Consider the following 15,506-nt stretch of genomic DNA (forward strand, 5'->3'; position numbering starts at 1 on the left):
TTGGAATGGTGTCACGACCCTGGAGTTCCTCTCGCATTTCCTGTGGAGAGCGCCTCCTCTTGAGATGCGACGGGAACGCCGGGAATTCTTTCCCTACGAAATAGGGAAAGGATCCCTCATCTCGAGGTAGGAGGCGGAAACGGGGCTCCCCTGGATGTGTGCGGGACACCACGTGATTCCTCTCGAGTGGAGACGGGTATGTCGGGGAACTTCTTAAGTTGCAGCAAGGGTGTGAAGGACCCTTTGGAAGTTCCAGTGGTTAGATGTGATTGGCCTCGAGAAGCCTCAGCGGAAATGGGCCTCATCTCGCCTGGAGGGCAAAACCTTCTGGATTTTCTCGAGTTGCGGTAGGTGCTCTCGACTTACGACGGGGACCTCAGGGACCCGCTCTGGTGGCCTCAGGAAAGGCCAGTCCCCATGCGAGTTCCTCGGGGGCCTCTCGGGATTCCTCTCCCGTCGATGCCGTGGCCTAAGACCTTGTGTGGAGTCGGGGCCGGAACCTGAGGATTCCTCTCCAGTGCTGACATGGATCTTGGGGTACTTCTGGAGTCTCCCCAGGGGAGTCAGTCCTCGTCTCGAATGCGGGCATGCACTTGCGCTTTCCTCCAGAGCGGTAGCAGCAGTGTCACGCAGTCCGCCGCGTGGATCAAAGGATCTATGGTTTTCCCTCGAGTCTTTCCCACGAGGCTTTCCCACGAGGCTTTCCCACAGGGCTGTCCCACGTGCACACGTGGTGGGAGTCGATCCTCCGCTTGAACGTCAAGGCAGTGCAGGGAAAACAGGTTCCTCTGGAATGGACTGACACATCTGGGGGACTCTTGGAATGGTGTCTCGACACTGGAGTTCCTATCGCCTTTCCTGTGGAGAGCGCCTCCTCTTGAGATGCGACGGCAACGCCGGGAATTCTTTCCCTACGAAACAGGGAGAGGATCCCTCGTCTCGAGCTAGGAGGCGGAAACGGGGCTCCCCTGGATGTGTGCGGGACCCACGTGCTTCCTCTCGAGTGGAGACGGGTATGTCGGGGAACTTCTTGAGTTGCAGCAAGGGTGTGAAGGACCCTTTGGAAGTTCCAGTGGTTAGACGTGATTAGCCTCGAGAAGCCTCAGCGGAAATGGGCCTCATCTCGCCTGGAGGGCAAAACCTCCTGGATTTTCTCGAGTTGCGGCAGGTGCTCTCGACTTACGACGGGGACCTCAGGGACCCTCTCTGGTGGCCTCAGGAAAGGCCAGTCCCCATGCGAGTTCCTCCGGGGCCTCTCGGGATTCCTCTCCCGTCGATGCCGGGGCCTAAGACCTTGTGTGGAGTCGGGACCGGAACCTGAGGATTCCTCTCCAGTGCTGACATGGATCTTGGGGTACTTCTGGAGTCTCCCCAGGGGAGTCAGACCTCATCTCGAATGCGGACATGCACTTGCGCTTTCCTCCAGAGCGGTAGCAGCAGTGTCACGCAGTCCGCCGCGTGGATCAAAGGATCTATGGTTTTCCCTCGAGTCTTTCCCACGAGGCTTTCCCACGAGGCTTTCCCACAGGGATGTCCCACGTGCACACGTGGTGGGAGTCGATCCTCGGCTTGAACGTCAAGGCAGTGCAGGGAAAACAGGTTCCTCTGGAATGGACTGACATATCTGGGGGACTCTTGGAATGGTGTCTCGACCCTGGAGTTCCTTTCGCCTTTCCTGTGGAGAGCGCCTCCTCTTGAGATGCGACGGGAACGCCGGGAATTCTTTCCCTACGAAACAGGGAAAGGATCCCTCATCTCGAGCTAGGAGGCGGAAACGGGGCTCCCCTGGATGTGTGTGGGACACCACGTGCTTCCTCTCGAGTGGAGACGGGTATGTCGGGGAACTTCTTGAGTTGCAGCTATGGTGTGAAGGACCCTTTGGAAGTTCCAGTTGTTAGATGTGATTGGCCTCGAGAAGCCTCAGCGGAAATGGGCCTCATCTCGCCTGGAGGGCAAAACCTCCTGGATTTTCTCGAGTTGCGGCAGGTGCTCTCGACTTACGACGGGGACCTCAGGGACCCGCTCTGGTGGCCTCAGGAAAGGCCAGTCCCCATGCGAGTTCCTCGGGGGCGTCTCGGGATTCCTCTCCCGTCGATCCCGGGGCCTAAGACCTTGTGTGGAGTCGGGGCCGGAACCTGAGGATTCCTCTCCAGTGCTGACATGGATCTTGGGGTACTTCTGGAGTCTCCCCAGGGGAGTCAGTCCTCGTCTCGAATGTGGGCATGCATTGCGCTTTCCTCCAGAGCGGTAGCAGCAGTGTCACGCATTCCCCGCGTGGATCAAAGGATCTATGGTTTTCCCTCGAGTCTTTCCCACGAGGCTTTCCCACGAGGCTTTCCCACAGGGCTGTCCCACGTGCACACGTGGTGGGAGTCGATCCTCGGCTTGAACGTCAAGGCAGTGCAGGGAAAACAGGTTCCTATGAATGGACTGACACATCTGGGGGACTCTTGGAATGGTGGCACGACCCTGGAGTTCCTCTCGCCTTTCCTGTGGAGAGCGCCTCCTCTTGAGATGCGACGGGAACGCTGGAAATTCTTTCCCTACGAAACAGGGAAAGGATCCCTCATCTCGAGCTAGGAGGCGGAATCGGGGCTCCTCTGGATGTGTACGGGACGCACGTGCTTCCTCTCGAGTGGAGACGGGTATGTCGGGGAACTTCTTGAGTTGCAGCAAGGGTGTGAAGGACCCTTTGGAAGTTCCAGTGGCTAGACGTGATTAGCCCCGAGAAGCCTCAGCGGAAATGGGCCTCATCTCGCCTGGAGGGCAAAACCTCTTGGATTTTCTCGAGTTGCGGAAGGTGCTCTCGACTTACGACGGGTACCTCAGGGACCCGCTCTGGTGGCCTCAGGAAAGGCCAGTCCCCATGCGAGTTCCTCGGGGGCGTCTCGGGATTCCTCTCCCGTCGATGCCGGGGCCTAAGACCTTGTGTGGAGTCGGGGCCGGAACCTGAGTATTCCTCTCCAGTGCTGACATGGATCTTGGGGTACTTCTGGAGTCTCCCCAGGGGAGTCAGTCCTCGTCTCGTTTGCGGGCATGCATTGCGCTTTCCTCCAGAGCGGTAGCAGCAGTGTCACGCATTCCCCGCGTGGATCAAAGGATCTATGGTTTTCCCTCGAGTCTTTCCCACGAGGCTTTCCCACGAGGCTTTCCCACAGGGCTGTCCCACGTGCACACGTGGTGGGAGTCGATCCTCGGCTTGAACGTCAAGGCAGTGCAGGGAAAACAGGTTCCTATGGAATGGACTGACACATCTGGGGGACTCTTGGAATGGCGGCACGACCCTGGAGTTCCTCTCGCCTTTCCTGTGGAGAGCGCCTCCTCTTGAGATGCGACGGGAACGCTGGAAATTCTTTCCCTACGAAAGAGGGAAAGGATCCCTCATCTCGAGCTAGGAGGCGAATAGGGGCTCCTCTGGATGTGTACGGGACGCACGTGCTTCCTCTCGAGTGGAGACGGGTATGTCGGGGAACTTCTTGAGTTGCAGCAAGGGTGTGAAGGACCCTTTGGAAGTTCCACTGGTTAGACGTGATTAGCCTCGAGAAGCCTCAGCGGAAATGGGCCTCATCTCGCCTGGAGGGCAAAACCTCCTGGATTTTCTCGAGTTGCGGCAGGTGCTCTCGACTTACGACGGGGACCTCAGGGACCCGCTCTGGTGGCCTCAGGAAAGGCCAGTCCCCATGCGAGTTCCTCGGGGGCGTCTCGGGATTCCTCTCCCCTCGATGCCGGGGCCTAAGACCTTGTGTGGAGTCGGGGCCGGAACCTGAGGATTCCTCTCCATTGCTGACATGGATCTTGGGGTACTTCTGGAGTCTCCCCAGGGGAGTCAGTCCTCGTCTCGAATGCGGGCATGCACTTGCGCTTTCCTCCAGAGCGGTAGCAGCAGTGTCACGCAGTCCGCCGCGTGGATCAAAGGATCTATGGTTTTCCCTCGAGTCTTTCCCACGAGGCTTTCCCTCGAGCCTTTCCCACAGGGCTGTCCCACGTGCACACGTGGTGGGAGTCGATCCTCGGCTTGAACGTCAAGGCAGTGCAGGGAAAACAGGTTCCTCTGGAATGGACTGACACATCTGGGGGACTCTTGGAATGGTGTCACCACCCTGGAGTTCCTCTTGCATTTCCTGTGGAGAGCGCCTCCTCTTGAGATGCGACGGGAACGCCGGGAATTCTTTCCCTACGAAACAGGGAAAGGATCCCTCATCTCGAGCTAGGAGGCGGAAACGGGGCTCCCCTGGATGTGTGTGGGACACCACGTGCTTCCTCTCGAGTGGAGACGGGTATGTCGGGGAACTTCTTGAGTTGCAGCTATGGTGTGAAGGACCCTTTGGAAGTTCCAGTTGTTAGATGTGATTGGCCTCGAGAAGCCTCAGCGGAAATGGGCCTCATCTCGCCTGGAGGGCAAAACCTCCTGGATTTTCTCGAGTTGCGGCAGGTGCTCTCGACTTACGACGGGGACCTCAGGGACCCGCTCTGGTGGCCTCAGGAAAGGCCAGTCCCCATGCGAGTTCCTCGGGGGCGTCTCGGGATTCCTCTCCCGTCGATCCCGGGGCCTAAGACCTTGTGTGGAGTCGGGGCCGGAACCTGAGGATTCCTCTCCAGTGCTGACATGGATCTTGGGGTACTTCTGGAGTCTCCCCAGGGGAGTCAGTCCTCGTCTCGAATGTGGGCATGCATTGCGCTTTCCTCCAGAGCGGTAGCAGCAGTGTCACGCATTCCCCGCGTGGATCAAAGGATCTATGGTTTTCCCTCGAGTCTTTCCCACGAGGCTTTCCCACGAGGCTTTCCCACAGGGCTGTCCCACGTGCACACGTGGTGGGAGTCGATCCTCGGCTTGAACGTCCAGGCAGTGCAGGGAAAACAGGTTCCTATGAATGGACTGACACATCTGGGGGACTCTTGGAATGGTGGCACGACCCTGGAGTTCCTCTCGCCTTTCCTGTGGAGAGCGCCTCCTCTTGAGATGCGACGGGAACGCTGGAAATTCTTTCCCTACGAAACAGGGAAAGGATCCCTCATCTCGAGCTAGGAGGCGGAATCGGGGCTCCTCTGGATGTGTACGGGACGCACGTGCTTCCTCTCGAGTGGAGACGGGTATGTCGGGGAACTTCTTGAGTTGCAGCAAGGGTGTGAAGGACCCTTTGGAAGTTCCAGTTTTTAGACATGATTAGCCTCGAGAAGCCTCAGTGGAAATGGGCCTCATCTCGCCTGAAGGGCAAAACCTCCTGGATTTTCTCGAGTTGCGGCAGGTGCTCTCGACTTACGACGGGGACCTCAGGGACCCGCTCTGGTGGCCTCAGGAAAGGCCAGTCCCCATGCGAGTTCCTCGGGGGCCTCTCGGGATTCCTCTCCCGTCGATGCCGGGGCCTAAGGCCTTGTGTGGAGTCAGGGCCGGAACCTGAGGATTCCTCTCCAGTGCTGACATGGATCTTGGGGTACTTCTGGAGTCTCCCCAGGGAAGTCAGTCCTCGTCTCGAATGCGGGCATGCACTTGCGCTTTCCTCCAGAGCGGTAGCAGCAGTGTCACGCAGTCCGCCGCGTGGATCAAAGGATCTATGGTTTTCCCTCGAGTCTTTCCCACGAGGCTTTCCCACGAGGCTTTCCCACGAGTCTGTCCCACGTGCACACGTGGTGGGAGTCGATCCTCGGCTTGAACGTCAAGGCAGTGCAGGGAAAACAGGTTCCTCTGTAATGGACTGACACATCTGGGGGACTCTTGGAATGGTGTCACGACCCTGGAGTTCCTCTCGCATTTCCTGTGGAGAGCGCCTCCTCTTGAGATGCGACGGGAACGCCGGGAATTCTTTCCCTACGAAATAGGGAAAGGATCCCTCATCTCGAGGTAGGAGGCGGAAACGGGGCTCCCCTGGATGTGTGCGGGACACCACGTGATTCCTCTCGAGTGGAGACGGGTATGTCGGGGAACTTCTTAAGTTGCAGCAAGGGTGTGAAGGACCCTTTGGAAGTTCCAGTGGTTAGATGTGATTGGCCTCGAGAAGCCTCAGCGGAAATGGGCCTCATCTCGCCTGGAGGGCAAAACCTTCTGGATTTTCTCGAGTTGCGGTAGGTGCTCTCGACTTACGACGGGGACCTCAGGGACCCGCTCTGGTGGCCTCAGGAAAGGCCAGTCCCCATGCGAGTTCCTCGGGGGCCTCTCGGGATTCCTCTCCCGTCGATGCCGTGGCCTAAGACCTTGTGTGGAGTCGGGGCCGGAACCTGAGGATTCCTCTCCAGTGCTGACATGGATCTTGGGGTACTTCTGGAGTCTCCCCAGGGGAGTCAGTCCTCGTCTCGAATGCGGGCATGCACTTGCGCTTTCCTCCAGAGCGGTAGCAGCAGTGTCACGCAGTCCGCCGCGTGGATCAAAGGATCTATGGTTTTCCCTCGAGTCTTTCCCACGAGGCTTTCCCACGAGGCTTTCCCACAGGGCTGTCCCACGTGCACACGTGGTGGGAGTCGATCCTCCGCTTGAACGTCAAGGCAGTGCAGGGAAAACAGGTTCCTCTGGAATGGACTGACACATCTGGGGGACTCTTGGAATGGTGTCTCGACACTGGAGTTCCTATCGCCTTTCCTGTGGAGAGCGCCTCCTCTTGAGATGCGACGGCAACGCCGGGAATTCTTTCCCTACGAAACAGGGAGAGGATCCCTCGTCTCGAGCTAGGAGGCGGAAACGGGGCTCCCCTGGATGTGTGCGGGACCCACGTGCTTCCTCTCGAGTGGAGACGGGTATGTCGGGGAACTTCTTGAGTTGCAGCAAGGGTGTGAAGGACCCTTTGGAAGTTCCAGTGGTTAGACGTGATTAGCCTCGAGAAGCCTCAGCGGAAATGGGCCTCATCTCGCCTGGAGGGCAAAACCTCCTGGATTTTCTCGAGTTGCGGCAGGTGCTCTCGACTTACGACGGGGACCTCAGGGACCCTCTCTGGTGGCCTCAGGAAAGGCCAGTCCCCATGCGAGTTCCTCCGGGGCCTCTCGGGATTCCTCTCCCGTCGATGCCGGGGCCTAAGACCTTGTGTGGAGTCGGGACCGGAACCTGAGGATTCCTCTCCAGTGCTGACATGGATCTTGGGGTACTTCTGGAGTCTCCCCAGGGGAGTCAGACCTCATCTCGAATGCGGACATGCACTTGCGCTTTCCTCCAGAGCGGTAGCAGCAGTGTCACGCAGTCCGCCGCGTGGATCAAAGGATCTATGGTTTTCCCTCGAGTCTTTCCCACGAGGCTTTCCCACGAGGCTTTCCCACAGGGATGTCCCACGTGCACACGTGGTGGGAGTCGATCCTCGGCTTGAACGTCAAGGCAGTGCAGGGAAAACAGGTTCCTCTGGAATGGACTGACATATCTGGGGGACTCTTGGAATGGTGTCTCGACCCTGGAGTTCCTTTCGCCTTTCCTGTGGAGAGCGCCTCCTCTTGAGATGCGACGGGAACGCCGGGAATTCTTTCCCTACGAAACAGGGAAAGGATCCCTCATCTCGAGCTAGGAGGCGGAAACGGGGCTCCCCTGGATGTGTGTGGGACACCACGTGCTTCCTCTCGAGTGGAGACGGGTATGTCGGGGAACTTCTTGAGTTGCAGCTATGGTGTGAAGGACCCTTTGGAAGTTCCAGTTGTTAGATGTGATTGGCCTCGAGAAGCCTCAGCGGAAATGGGCCTCATCTCGCCTGGAGGGCAAAACCTCCTGGATTTTCTCGAGTTGCGGCAGGTGCTCTCGACTTACGACGGGGACCTCAGGGACCCGCTCTGGTGGCCTCAGGAAAGGCCAGTCCCCATGCGAGTTCCTCGGGGGCGTCTCGGGATTCCTCTCCCGTCGATCCCGGGGCCTAAGACCTTGTGTGGAGTCGGGGCCGGAACCTGAGGATTCCTCTCCAGTGCTGACATGGATCTTGGGGTACTTCTGGAGTCTCCCCAGGGGAGTCAGTCCTCGTCTCGAATGTGGGCATGCATTGCGCTTTCCTCCAGAGCGGTAGCAGCAGTGTCACGCATTCCCCGCGTGGATCAAAGGATCTATGGTTTTCCCTCGAGTCTTTCCCACGAGGCTTTCCCACGAGGCTTTCCCACAGGGCTGTCCCACGTGCACACGTGGTGGGAGTCGATCCTCGGCTTGAACGTCAAGGCAGTGCAGGGAAAACAGGTTCCTATGAATGGACTGACACATCTGGGGGACTCTTGGAATGGTGGCACGACCCTGGAGTTCCTCTCGCCTTTCCTGTGGAGAGCGCCTCCTCTTGAGATGCGACGGGAACGCTGGAAATTCTTTCCCTACGAAACAGGGAAAGGATCCCTCATCTCGAGCTAGGAGGCGGAATCGGGGCTCCTCTGGATGTGTACGGGACGCACGTGCTTCCTCTCGAGTGGAGACGGGTATGTCGGGGAACTTCTTGAGTTGCAGCAAGGGTGTGAAGGACCCTTTGGAAGTTCCAGTGGCTAGACGTGATTAGCCCCGAGAAGCCTCAGCGGAAATGGGCCTCATCTCGCCTGGAGGGCAAAACCTCTTGGATTTTCTCGAGTTGCGGAAGGTGCTCTCGACTTACGACGGGTACCTCAGGGACCCGCTCTGGTGGCCTCAGGAAAGGCCAGTCCCCATGCGAGTTCCTCGGGGGCGTCTCGGGATTCCTCTCCCGTCGATGCCGGGGCCTAAGACCTTGTGTGGAGTCGGGGCCGGAACCTGAGTATTCCTCTCCAGTGCTGACATGGATCTTGGGGTACTTCTGGAGTCTCCCCAGGGGAGTCAGTCCTCGTCTCGTTTGCGGGCATGCATTGCGCTTTCCTCCAGAGCGGTAGCAGCAGTGTCACGCATTCCCCGCGTGGATCAAAGGATCTATGGTTTTCCCTCGAGTCTTTCCCACGAGGCTTTCCCACGAGGCTTTCCCACAGGGCTGTCCCACGTGCACACGTGGTGGGAGTCGATCCTCGGCTTGAACGTCAAGGCAGTGCAGGGAAAACAGGTTCCTATGGAATGGACTGACACATCTGGGGGACTCTTGGAATGGCGGCACGACCCTGGAGTTCCTCTCGCCTTTCCTGTGGAGAGCGCCTCCTCTTGAGATGCGACGGGAACGCTGGAAATTCTTTCCCTACGAAAGAGGGAAAGGATCCCTCATCTCGAGCTAGGAGGCGAATAGGGGCTCCTCTGGATGTGTACGGGACGCACGTGCTTCCTCTCGAGTGGAGACGGGTATGTCGGGGAACTTCTTGAGTTGCAGCAAGGGTGTGAAGGACCCTTTGGAAGTTCCACTGGTTAGACGTGATTAGCCTCGAGAAGCCTCAGCGGAAATGGGCCTCATCTCGCCTGGAGGGCAAAACCTCCTGGATTTTCTCGAGTTGCGGCAGGTGCTCTCGACTTACGACGGGGACCTCAGGGACCCGCTCTGGTGGCCTCAGGAAAGGCCAGTCCCCATGCGAGTTCCTCGGGGGCGTCTCGGGATTCCTCTCCCCTCGATGCCGGGGCCTAAGACCTTGTGTGGAGTCGGGGCCGGAACCTGAGGATTCCTCTCCATTGCTGACATGGATCTTGGGGTACTTCTGGAGTCTCCCCAGGGGAGTCAGTCCTCGTCTCGAATGCGGGCATGCACTTGCGCTTTCCTCCAGAGCGGTAGCAGCAGTGTCACGCAGTCCGCCGCGTGGATCAAAGGATCTATGGTTTTCCCTCGAGTCTTTCCCACGAGGCTTTCCCTCGAGCCTTTCCCACAGGGCTGTCCCACGTGCACACGTGGTGGGAGTCGATCCTCGGCTTGAACGTCAAGGCAGTGCAGGGAAAACAGGTTCCTCTGGAATGGACTGACACATCTGGGGGACTCTTGGAATGGTGTCACCACCCTGGAGTTCCTCTTGCATTTCCTGTGGAGAGCGCCTCCTCTTGAGATGCGACGGGAACGCCGGGAATTCTTTCCCTACGAAACAGGGAAAGGATCCCTCATCTCGAGCTAGGAGGCGGAAACGGGGCTCCCCTGGATGTGTGCGGGACACCACGTGCTTCCCCTCGAGTGCAGACGGGTATGTCGGGGAACTTCTTGAGTTGCAGCAATGGTGTGAAGGACCCTTTGGCAGTTCCAGTGGTTAGATGTGATTGGCCTCGAGAAGCCTCAGCGGAAATGGGCCTCATCTCGCCTGGAGGGCAAAACCTCCTGGATTTTCTCGAGTTGCGGCAGGTGCTCTCGACTTACGACGAGCACCTCAGGGAACCGCTTTGGTGGCCTCAGGAAAGGCCAGTCCCCATGCGAGTTCCTCGGGGGCCTCTCGAGATTCCTCTCCCGTCGATGCCGGGGCCTAAGACCTTGTGTGGAGTCGGGGCCGGAACCTGAGGATTCCTCTCCAGTGCTGACATGGATCTTGGGGTACTTCTGGAGTCTCCCAAGGGGAGTCAGTCCTCGTCTCGAATGCGGGCATGCATTGCGCTTTCCTCCAGAGCGGTAGCAGCAGTGTCACGCAGTCCGCCGAGTGGATTAAAGGATCTATGGTTTTCCCTCGAGTCTTTCCCACGAGGCTTTCCCACGAGGCTTTCCCACAGGGCTGTCCCACGTGCTCACGTGGTGGGAGTCGATCCTCGGCTTGAACGTCAAGGCAGTGCAGGGAAAACAGGTTCCTCTGGAATGGACTGACTCATCTGGGGGACTCTTGGAATGGTGGCACGACCCTGGAGTTCCTCTCGCCTTTCCTGTGGAGAGCGCCTCCTCTTGAGATGCGACGGGAACGCCGGGAATTCTTTCCCTACGAAACAGGGAAAGGTTCCCTCATCTCGAGCTAGGAGGCGGAAACGGGGCTCCCCTGGATGTGTGCGGGACCCCACGTGCTTCCTCTCGAGTGCAGACGGGTATGTCGGGGAACTTCTTGAGTTGCAGCACGGGTGTGAAGGACCCTTTGGAAGTTCCAGTGGTTAGATGTGATTAGCCTCGAGAAGCCTCAGCTTAAATGGGCCTCATCTCGCCTGGAGAGCAAAACCTCCTGGATTTTCTCGAGTTGCGGCAGGAGCTCTCGACTTTCGACGGGGACCTCGGGGACCCCCTCAGGTGGCCTCAGGAAAGGCCAGTCCCCATGCGAGTTCCTCGGGGGCCTCTCGGGATTCCTCTCCCGTCGATGCCGGGGCCTAAGACCTTGTGTGGAGTCGGGGCCGGAACCTGAGGATTCCTCTCCAGTGCTGACATGGATCTTGGGCTACTTATGGAGTCTCCCCAGGGGAGTCAGTCCTCTTCTCGAATGCGGGCATGCAATTGAGCTTTCCTCCAGAGCGGTAGCAGCAGTGTCACGCAGTCCGCCGCGTGGATCAAAGGATCTATGGTTTTCCCTCGAGTCTTTCCCACGAGGCTTTCCCACAGGGCTGTTCCACGTGCACACGTGGTGGGAGTCGATCCTCGGCTTGAACGTCAAGGCAGTGCAGGGAAAACAGGTTCCTCTGGAATGGACTGACACATCTGGGGGACTCTTGGAATGGTGGCACGACCCTGGAGTTCCTCTCGCCTTTCCTGTGGAGAGCGCCTCCTCTTGAGATGCGATGGGAACGCCGGGAATTCTTTCCCTACGAAACAGGGAAAGGATCCCTCATTTCTAGCTAGGAGGCGAAAACGGGGCTCCCCTGGATATGTGCGGGACGCTCGTGCTTCCTCTCGAGTGGAGACGGGTATGTCGGGGAACTTCTTGAGTTGCAGCATGGGTGTGAAGGACCCTTTGGATGTTCCAGTGGTTAGATGTGATTAGCCTCGAGAAGCCTCAGCGGAAATGGTCCACGTCTCGCCTGGAGGGCAAAACCTCCTGGATTTTCTCGAATTGCGGCAGGGGCCCTCGACTTACGACGGGGAACTCGGGGACCCGCTCTGGTGGCCTCAGGAAAGGCCTGTCCCCATGCGAGTTCCTCGGGGGCCTCTCGGGATTCCTCTCCCGTCGATGCCGGGACCTAAGACCTTGTGTGGAGACGGGGCCGGAACCTGAGGATTCCTCTCCAGTGCTGACATGGATCTTGGGGTACTTCTGGAGTCTCCCCAGGGGAGTCAGTCCTCGTCTCGAATGCGGGCATGCACTTGCGCTTTCCTCCAGAGCGGTAGCAGCAGTGTCACGCAGTCCGCCGCGTGGATCAAAGGATCTATGGTTTTCCCTCGAGTCTTTCCCACGAGGCTTTCCCACAGGGCTGTCCCACGTGCACACGTCGTGGGAGTCGATCCTCGGCTTGAACGTCAAGGCAGTGCAGGGAAAACAGGTTCCTCTGGATGGACTGACAAATCTGGGGTACTCTTGGAATGGTGGCACGACCCTGGAGTTCCTCTCGCCTTTCCTGTGGAGAGCGCCTCCTCTTGAGATGCGACGGGAACGCCGGGAATTCTTTCCCTACGAAACAGGGAAAGGATCCCTCATCTCGAGCTAGGAGGCGGAAACGGGGCTCCCCTGGATGTGTGCGGGACACCACGTGCTTCCTCTCGAGTGGAGACGTTTATGTCGGGGAACTTCTTGAGTTGCAGCAAGGGTGTGAAGGACCCTTTGGAAGTTCCAGTGGTTAGATGTGATTAGCCTCGAGAAGCCTCAGCGGAAATGGGCCTCATCTGGCCTGGAGGGCAAAACCTCCCGGATTTTCTCGAGTTGCGGCAGGTGCTCTCGACGTACGACGGGGACCTCGGGGACCCGCTCTGGTGGCCTCAGGAAAGGCCAGTCCCCATGCGAGTTCCTCGGGGGCCTCTCGGGATTCCTCTCCCGTCGATGCTGGGGCCTAAGACCTTGTGTGGAGTCGGGGCCGGAACCTGAGGATTCCTCTCCAGAGCTGACATGGATCTTGGGGTACTTCTGGAGTCTCCCCAGGGGAGTCAGTCCTGGTCTCGAATGCGGGAATGCACTTGCGCTTTCCTCCAGAGCGGTAGCAGCAGTGTCACGCAGTCCGCCGCGTGGATCAAAGGATCTATGGTTTTCCCTCGAGTCTTTCCCACGAGGCTTTCCCACGAGGCTTTCCCACAGGGCTGTCCCACGTGCACACGTGGTGTGAGTCTATCCTCGGCTTGAACGTCAAGGCAGTGCAGGGAAAACAGGTTCCTCTGGAATGGACTGACACATCTGGGGGACTCTTGGAATGGTGGCACGACCCTGGAGTTCCTCTCGCCTTTCCTGTGGAGAGAGCCTCCTATTGAGATGCGACGGGAAGGCCGGGAATTCTTTCCCTACGAAACAGGGAAATGATCCCTCATCTCGAGCTAGGAGGCGGAAACGGGGCTCCCCTGGATGTGTGCGGGAACCTCGGGCTTCCTATCGAGTGGAGACGGGTATGTCGGGGAACTTCTTGAGTTGCAGCAAGGGTGTGAAGCACCCTTTGAAAGTTCCAGTGGTTAGATGTGATTAGCCTCGAGAAGCCTCAGCTTAAATGGGCCTCATCTCGCCTGGAGAGCAAAACCTCCTTGATTTTCTCGAGTTGCGGCAGGAGCTCTCGACTTTCGACGGGGACCTCGGGGACCCGCTCTGGTGGCCTCAGGAAAGGCCAGTCCCTATGCGAGTTCCTCGGTGGCCTCTCGGGATTCCTCTCCCGTCGATGCCGGGGCCTACGACCTTGTGTGGAGTCGGGGCCGGAACCTGAGGATTCCTCTCCAGTGATGACATGGATCTTGGGGTACTTCTGGAGTCTCCCCAGGGGAGTCAGTGCTCGTCTCGAATGCGGGCATGCACTTGCGCTTTCCTCCAGAGCGGTAGCAGCAGTGTCACGCAGTCCGCCGCGTGGATCAAAGGATCTATGGTTTTCCCTCGAGTCTTTCCCACGAGGCTTTCCCACGAGGCTTTCACACAGGGCTGTCCCCCGTGCACACGTGGTGGGAGTCGATCCTCGGCTTGAACGTCAAGGCAGTGCAGGGAAAACAGGTTCCTCTGGAATGGACTGACACATGTGGGGGACTCTTGGAATGGTGGCACGACCCTGGAGTTCCTCTCGCCTTTCCTCTGGAGAGCGCCTCCTCTTGAGATGCGACGGGAACGCCGGGAATTCTTTCCCTACGAAACAGGGAAAGGATCCCTCATCTCGAGTTAGGAGGCGGAAACGAGGCTCCCCTGGATGTGTGCGGGACCCTCGTGCTTCCTCTCGAGTGGAGACGGGTATGTCGGGGAACTTCTTGAGTTGCAGCAAGGGTGTGAAGGACCCTTTGGAAGTTCCAGTGGTTAGATGTGATTAGCCTCGAGAAGCCTCAGCGGAAATGGGCCTCATCTCGCCTGGAGGGCAAAACCTCCTGGATTTTCTCGAGTTGCGGCAGGTGCTCTCGACTTACGACGGGGACCTCAGGGACCTGCTCTGGTGGCCTCAGGAAAGGCCAGTCCCCATGCGAGATCCTAGGGGGCCTCTCGGGATTCCTCTCCCGTCGATGCCGGGGCCTAAGACCTTGTGTGGAGTTGGGGTGGGAACCTCAGGATTCCTCTCCAGTGCTGACATGGATCTTGGGGTACTTCTGGAGTCTCCCCAGGGGAGTCAGTCCTCGTCTCGAATGCGGGCATGCACTTGCACTTTCTTCCAGAGCGGTAGCAGCAGTGTCACGCAGTCCGCCGCGTGGATCAAAGGATCTTTGGTTTTCCCTCGAGTCTTTCCCACGAGGCTTTCCCACGAGGCTTTCCCACAGGGATGTCCCACGTGCACACGTGGTGGGAGTCGATCCTCGGCTTGAACGTCGAAGCAGTGCAGGGAAAACAGGTTCCTCTGGAATGGACTGACACATCTGGGGGACTCTTGGAATGGTGGCACGACCCTGGAGTTCCTCTCGCCTTTCCTGTGGAGAGCGCCTCCTCTTGAGATGCGATGGGAACGCCGGGAATTCTTTCCCTACGAAACAGGGAAAGGATCCCTCATTTCGAGCTAGGAGGAGAAAACGGGGCTCCCCTGGATATGTGCAGGACCCTCGTGCTTCCTCTCGAGTGGAGACGGGTATGTCGGGGAACTTCTTGAGTTGCAGCATGGGTGTGAAGGACCCTTTGGATGTTCCAGTGGTTAGATGTGATTAGCCTCGAGAAGCCTCAGCGGAAATGGGCCACGTCTCGCCTGGAGGGCAAAACCTCCTGGATTTTCTCGAATTGCGGCAGGGGCCCTCGACTTACGACGGGGAACTCGGGGACCCGCTCTGGTGGCCTCAGGAAAGGCCAGTCCCCATGGGAGTTCCTCGGGGGCCTCTCGGGATTCCTCTCCCGTCGATGCCGGGGCCTAAGACCTTGTGTGGAGTCGGGGCCGGAACCTGAGGATTCCTCTCCAGTGCTGACATGGATCTTGGGGTACTTCTGGAGTCTCCCCAGGGGAGTCAGTGCTCGTCTCGAATGCGGGCATGCACTTGCGCTTTCCTCCAGAGCGGTAGCAGCAGTGTCACGCAGTCCGCCGCGTGGATCAAAGGATCTATGGTTTTCCCTCGAGTCTTTCCCACGAGGCTTTCCCACGAGGCTTTTCCACGAGGCTTTCCCACAGGGCTGTCCCACGTGCACACGTGGTGGGAGTCGATCCTCGGCTTGAACGTCAAGGCAGTGCAGGGAAAACAGGTTCCTCTGGAATGGACTGACACATCTGGGGGTCTCTTGGA

The sequence above is a fragment of the Ovis canadensis genome, chromosome 23 (genome assembly GCF_042477335.2).
Source record: "Ovis canadensis isolate MfBH-ARS-UI-01 breed Bighorn chromosome 23, ARS-UI_OviCan_v2, whole genome shotgun sequence".
In the NCBI taxonomy this organism is placed as follows: Eukaryota; Metazoa; Chordata; class Mammalia; order Artiodactyla; family Bovidae; genus Ovis; species Ovis canadensis.